Here is a 6,729-nt window from a genome sequence, read left to right on the forward strand (position 1 = left end):
CCAAACAAAAAGGACTATCTAACGCCAACTCACTTGCAAGGACCCTAGGAAAGCTATGGAAATATTCTTTTGCGAAAACATTACCTTTTTGACCTCTTGTGGGAAAATGAGAAGGCTTCTCTTAGAATTCTTTTCATCTTTTTCTTCCTCTCTCTTTTCTTTCATTTTAAGTTGGTCCTCATGGAATTCCTTTGGTGAGAGAGATTTTAGTGTGACCTTATGCCCATGGAAGTTGAAAGAGATTTTGTTGGTAAGGTCATCATGAAGAGTTTTTCTATCATATTGTCATGGCCTACCTAAAAGAATATGAGTAGTTTCCGTAGGTACAACATCACATAAGACCTCATCCTTATATTTGCCAATAGAAAAGGCTATGAGGACTTGCTTATTGACTATGATCTTCCCCTCTTCACTTAACCATTGAAGCTTATAGGGCTTGGCATGAGAGATAGTAGACAATCCAAGTTTATCTACTACTCTTGTGTTTGCCACATTCGCACAACTCCCCTCATCCACTATTAAAGAACACAACTTATCATTAATGAGACATCTAGTGTGGAAAATATTTTCTCTTTGACTTTCATCAAAGGGCTTTAAAACTTGTCATAACATTTGTCTCACTACTAATAAGTCGCCTTCACATGGACTCTCACTCTCTTCCTCACTTGGGGATCAAGAGGGATTGGGAGACCTAGATATTTGTGAACTATGGTAACTTAGAACTACCCCTTCATGCACCATCATATTGTGTTTGGAAGGACAATTTGAAACAATGTGACCAAAACCTAAACATTTAAAGCATTTTCTACTTGAGGTTTTAGTAGGCGATTTAGGAGTTGAAGTTGAGGGTTTAGAATCCCTAGGTTTGTAAGTGGAGTCTTTAACAAAATTGGAGGTAAAATTTGAAGAAGTTTTGTTTTTTTTTTCTAAGAAGAGTGGTAAAAGTCATCATTATGAGAATTTTTGAAAGAGGTTTTCTTTGAAATTTGGGATTCTACCTTGATGGCAAGGTGAACCAACTTTTCTAAAGAGCAGTACTCATAGAGTTCTACCACATCTTGGATATCCCTTCTTAGGCCACTTACAAATCTAGCCATTTTTTATTCCTCACTTTCATGCACGTCAATCTTTGTTAATGTTGTTTCAAGTTCCTTAAAATAAGCATCCACACTTCGTGTTCCTTGTTAAAGCTATTGGAGCTTAAACAAGAGCTCTTTCCTATAGTGTGGAGGCACAAATCTAGCGCGCATGCATAATTTCAAATCCTCCCAAGAGACCACGACTAGCCTCTTGTTTAAACCAATGTCCTTTACAGTTTTGTGCCACCATTGCATGGCATAATCCAAAAATTCTAAGGAGACTAGCTTAACCTTTTGGTCATCTTGGACCTCATGCACATTAAAGATTTGTTCTACCTTAGCCTTTCATCCTAAATAAACATTGGGATCACCTTCCCCATTAAAACTAGGCAATTTTACAAATGGTAAAAAAGGCTTTGCCACATTTTGGCGCCTATCTTCAAAATGATGCACTCTCCATTCGTCCTCTTCTTCATGGCCACCATAATTTTGATAACTTCTTGATTCATGCCTTTGATGATATCTTCTTCCTCTTTGGGGTCTATCATAGGCCAATTCTAGCCTTTGGAGTTTGTCTTCCAATTGCCTCTTCTCTTCATCCTTTTGGGCTATAGTTCTTTTGGCCACTGCCAATTCTCCCATAAGGAATGCCTTTGGGGAGTTTGGGGTTTAGAAGATTCTCCACTTGAAATATGAGCCATAAAATAAAACAAGAAACACAAGTAACAAACAATTAAAGAAAAGAAGTGAGTAAGAAATTAAAGCTTGCGGCAATTGAAGAAAAAGCACTTTAAGCACTCAACAAACAAGATTTCCTCCCTTAGCGAAGGTCTTTCTTGTGGTTGAAAAACTCTCAAGTGAAAAAGGTCAAAGCCTCAACACTTTCTCAAAGTAAAATCACCACAAAACTTGAGAAAAGAAAGAAAAGACAAACAAGAAAAGCTTAAATAAGAAAAGACTAAACCAAATTTGAATCAAGAGAATAAGACAAAACTTTGAAAAAGATGACAAGCAAAAAAAGGCACACAAAAAGACTCTAAGATACTTACTAAACTTTTAACTATGAAACTTTTCTTTTTAGAAAAAAGCTAAAGCAAAAGGATAAAAAATTCCACAAGGTTGAAAAAAATTTGCCAATCATGTTGAATCCATAGTTTGGAAAATGATTTGTCTTTGAGAAGTGATAACTAAAGATGCCTTTTAAATTGTCTTTGCTATTTTTGTGTCACTGTTTTTTTTTATTATACTAAATGTGACTTATGGAAGAACTTTCAAATTTCACAAAAAAAAATTTGATTGGATTAAATATAATTGAACACTTGAAATCATGTGTTTGGAACTTTAAATCTACCCTTACTAAAAACAAGTTTCTAATTACTTTGCAAACTTCAAAATTAAAAGCAAGTAAGTAGAATCAAAACAACGGACTCCTACAACACTAATGAACATAAGACTCAAAGTAAAAGGCAAGATCAATAAAAGACATAACAAGAAACATATTCAAAACGAAAAATGGTATGAATATTAAAAATGGCCAAAAAAAAATTCTTCAAGAAATAAGGTGCTGGAAAATAAAAAACAAGAAAATAATGACAAGAATTTAAAGGTACTTGAATTTAAAGACAAGAAAGTAAAGGTACTTGAATTTAAAACCAAGAACTAAAGGTGCTAGAATGTAAAGAAATTGTAAAGTGCCAAATCAACTCAAGCAAATTAAGCATAATAACCTAAGCTCTGATAACCACATGATGTGAGTTGATTTTAGGATGGTTCATTTAGGTGACACTTTAGATTTATGATTGAGATTTTAAGACAATTAAAGAGTGAAAACCTAAGGAAAATCTCCATGGACATTAACTTAACCAAGTGGTTAAGTAAATGTGAAGGTTAATTTCACAAAGGAAAAAGGAAAATACAATTATATGGTGAAGATGATGACAAGATATGGTGTGGAATTACATAAGGAAAAGAAGAGCAACATGTAAAAACCAAATAGACATAAGGAAGCAAAATAAGAACATGTTTATGAATAGAATGAAATGATAATGGAAGGAAAAAATGAAGGAAAAGGAAGCTTATGAGAAATGGAATTGAGAATGGTTGCATGCCACTTGGATGGTGAAATGACTCCAAGATAAGTGAAAGATGTCGCCACTTGAGAGCTCTTAAAACTCACAAGATAAGACTAAGACTAAGAGGACAAGCCTCACTAATCATTCACAAAAAAACAATGTGCAGAGTAACTTTTCTCTATTTCATTCAACTTGTAAATACAAAGAGGGAGGCCTCCTATTTATAAAATGAGGAGCCTTGGAGAACAAGTTGTGGGGGAAGGAAGGGAAAGACAAAAATGGTGCGGTTTAGGGTATTGACTTTAGTCAATGCCGCACCATTATGCACATTCTAGAAGGTAGGGTTTCCTTCCTTCCCTAATGGACTTCTCATAGGCCCAATCATATAACTTCACCAACTATTTATGCTATATAAACCTACTCTACGGGAATTACAAAAGGGGAAACCAACTAATGCTCAGCACCCAAAGTCTGTGTTCTGCTTCTAGTAATTCTTTGAGGTATGGTGGGTGCTGAGGTCATGGGTTGGGCTTGAGTAGTAGGTGCCCTCTCTCCTTGGTCCTCATCACTTTGCCTGAACAATAAAATAGTTTTCCTTATCCAGTTACATCATATATCTCATGCACAAAGGTAGAGGGCAAATCCTAAAAAGTAGTTACTAGTTTTTTAATGAGTTTGAATTTGAAATTTCTTATGCGTACGCTAAAATGGCTCACTAGTTTAATTCATGAAATTAATTTCCAACTTTACTACTGTAAGGCTGAAGAACTACATATGAATCCTTAATTTTTTGTTACTAGACGGGACAAGACAACTACTTTCACAATAAACATTTTTTCACAATCCCACACAACATAAGTAGAATTTGATAACTTGAGGCGTATTCTACTAAATAAAGTTGAATTTCATGCTTTAAGCCTAAAGGGGTCTTGCATCAGGGAGCATTCAAAAGATGTAACAGAGTCATTCATGAGTCGTTGCCTAACAACTTAAACTTTAGGTGAGTAGGTCCATCTTAGAAAATATTTGACTATATTAAATTGATTTTCCATATAAATTAACCATTCAGACCAAATGAAATAATAAAATAGTTTAGTACTAAAACACTGAAAATGGAACAAAATATCAAAGCGCTAGACTTTCAGTTTTCCCATATTAATTATACAAAGGCAGAAAAACTATGCAACATAATCTATCCTATCAAGAACAAAATTTAAATAACGTTTTGTCACACAACACAAGCACAGTTGCACTAGGAAGAGAGCATGCTTTCCATGTTTATTGTTGCAGTAGGATTGACACACAAGTGAGAGGTATAACATTCTAGACACAGCAGTGAACCTAGTAGGATCCAACTACAATTCTACCTCTCCCAAACCTCCCACCCCAACTTTCTTATATATTCCTCCATTCTCTTTCCTCACTTCTGCTACCCTTCTCACACTTCACAACCCACAATATGATCACCTTAGTAGAATTCTACCATGTCATGTTTGCAATGGTGCCACTCTATGTGGCTATGATTCTAGCCTATGGCTCAGTTAAGTGGTGGAAGATTTTCTCCCCTGACCAATGTTCAGGCATTAACTATTTTGTAGCACTCTTTGGAGTGCCTATTCTTTCCTTCCACTTCATAGCCTCCAACAACCCTTACAAGATGAACCTTAGGTTCCTAGCTACTGACACCCTCAGAGATCATACTACTAGTCCTTCTTGCAGACTAGAGCAACTTCACTAAAAAGGGGTGCTTGGAGTGGACCATAACCTTGTTCTCTCTCTCCACCCTCCCCAACACTTTGGTTATGGGCATCCCTTTGCTCAAAGGGATGTATGGGGAGTTCTCTAGGAGTTTGATGGTGAAAATTGTGGTCCTTTAGTGCATCATTTGGTACACCTTGATGTTGTTCATGTTTGAGTTCAGGAGTGCTAGAATGCTAATCTCTGAGCAGTTTCTTGACACTGTTGGCTCCATTGTCTCCATCCATGTGGACTCTGATGTCATTGGATGGAAGACAACCACTTGAGACTGAAGTTAAGATCAAAGAAGATGGGAAACTCCATGTCACTGTGAGGAAATCCAATGCCTCAAGATCAGACATCTTCTCTAGAAGGCCTCAGGGTCTTTCTTCTACCACTCCACGCCCTTCTAACCTCACAAATGCAGAGATATACTCTTTGCAGTCTTCTATGAATTCAACACCAAGAGGGTCTAGTTTCAACCTCACAGACTTCGGTTAGAAAAGATGGCTTTAAACTAGAGGGGGGGTGAATTGTTTAAAGGGGTTTTCGCAAACTTTTCAAAGCTAGAATGAACTTATTTCAGAAACCAATTGATTCAGCAATTCAGTTAGCCAAAACAGCCAGCAAAACTGTAATACTAGAAAAAACAATCGGTTGTTTCTTCGAAACAATCGGTTGTTTATACCAGCAAACAACAAACAAACTGAAATTAAAGAGTTAGGGATAGAGAGATTGTACACAGTTGTTTATACTGGTTCACTCCAAACTAGAGCTACATCCAGTCTTCTCAGAAACCCTGAGGATATCCACTAAGCAATCACCACTTGATCACTTACACCACAACCAAGAGAATGACCTTGAACACCTCAAGAAACACACTCTCCTTTGCCAACACTAAGATTGCTGATCTTGAACACCTCAAGAACACACAACCAATCTCAGCAAAACACACACACGAATTGTTCAGCAGTTTACAAAGATTACACTTGTTACAGATGAATATCTGAAATCAGTACAAGTAAAATCCTATTCAGCACCTTGATCAATCTCTCAACACTTTTGCAATCTCAGAACTCTTTGAAAAACTCTTAAATCAAAACTTTGTTTCAAGATTCTTAAAACATAAAAACAGTTGTTCAGAATATATCTAAGAATATAGTTTGTTATCAAATCTTAACAAACTCTTAATTGCATTTAAAATAGATTGGTCAAAGCATTTAATGACTGGAGCGTATTCAGTTAAAGCATTTAAAGCTCAGTCAAAGAAAACAGTTTTTCTGTTATGGTTTAAAAACAAACAATCGATTGTTTCTTCGAATCAATCGGTTGTTTTGTTACTTAACAAAATCACCATTCAAAAATAGTTTTCAAACTTTCTCAAAACACCTAAGTGTAAACAATCGGTTGTTTCGACAAAACAATCGGTTGTTTCAACTTAGTTTAAAAAACATTTTGCTTTGATAAAAATTGAGATATTAATTGCTTTGAGATTTAATCTAAGGGTTGATTACAACATTAAACTACCCAAGAACAAAGCTTAAACCAGCACAGCAGCATCAAGCAAAGCAGAGGCTTCATCATCCTTCAAAGGATTTGGATTCTTCAAAACATTGAACACCACTTGGTTCAACAACTTCTACTCAATGATGGCTGTTGGTGCAGGAACTCCAACTTTGGAGCCTCGGATGTTTATGGCCTTTCAACTTAAAGAGGGCCAACTCCAAGGCCTTCTAACTATGATGAATATAATGGGAAGCCAAAGTTTCATTACCATGCCGGTGGAACTAGACACTACCCTGAACCAAACCCTCGCATGTTCTCTGGGTCTAATGGGTCCA

At 36.1% G+C, this 6,729-nt stretch overlaps 1 pseudogene; it reads left to right on the plus strand.

Annotated features, from left to right (window-relative positions):
- The first annotated feature begins 4,569 nt into the window (after positions 1 to 4,569).
- LOC137815632 (auxin efflux carrier component 1-like) lies at positions 4,570 to 5,389 on the plus strand (annotated as a pseudogene).
- The last annotated feature ends 1,340 nt before the right edge of the window (positions 5,390 to 6,729 follow it).

The sequence above is a fragment of the Phaseolus vulgaris genome, chromosome 1 (genome assembly GCF_000499845.2).
Source record: "Phaseolus vulgaris cultivar G19833 chromosome 1, P. vulgaris v2.0, whole genome shotgun sequence".
Taxonomy (NCBI): domain Eukaryota; kingdom Viridiplantae; phylum Streptophyta; class Magnoliopsida; order Fabales; family Fabaceae; genus Phaseolus; species Phaseolus vulgaris.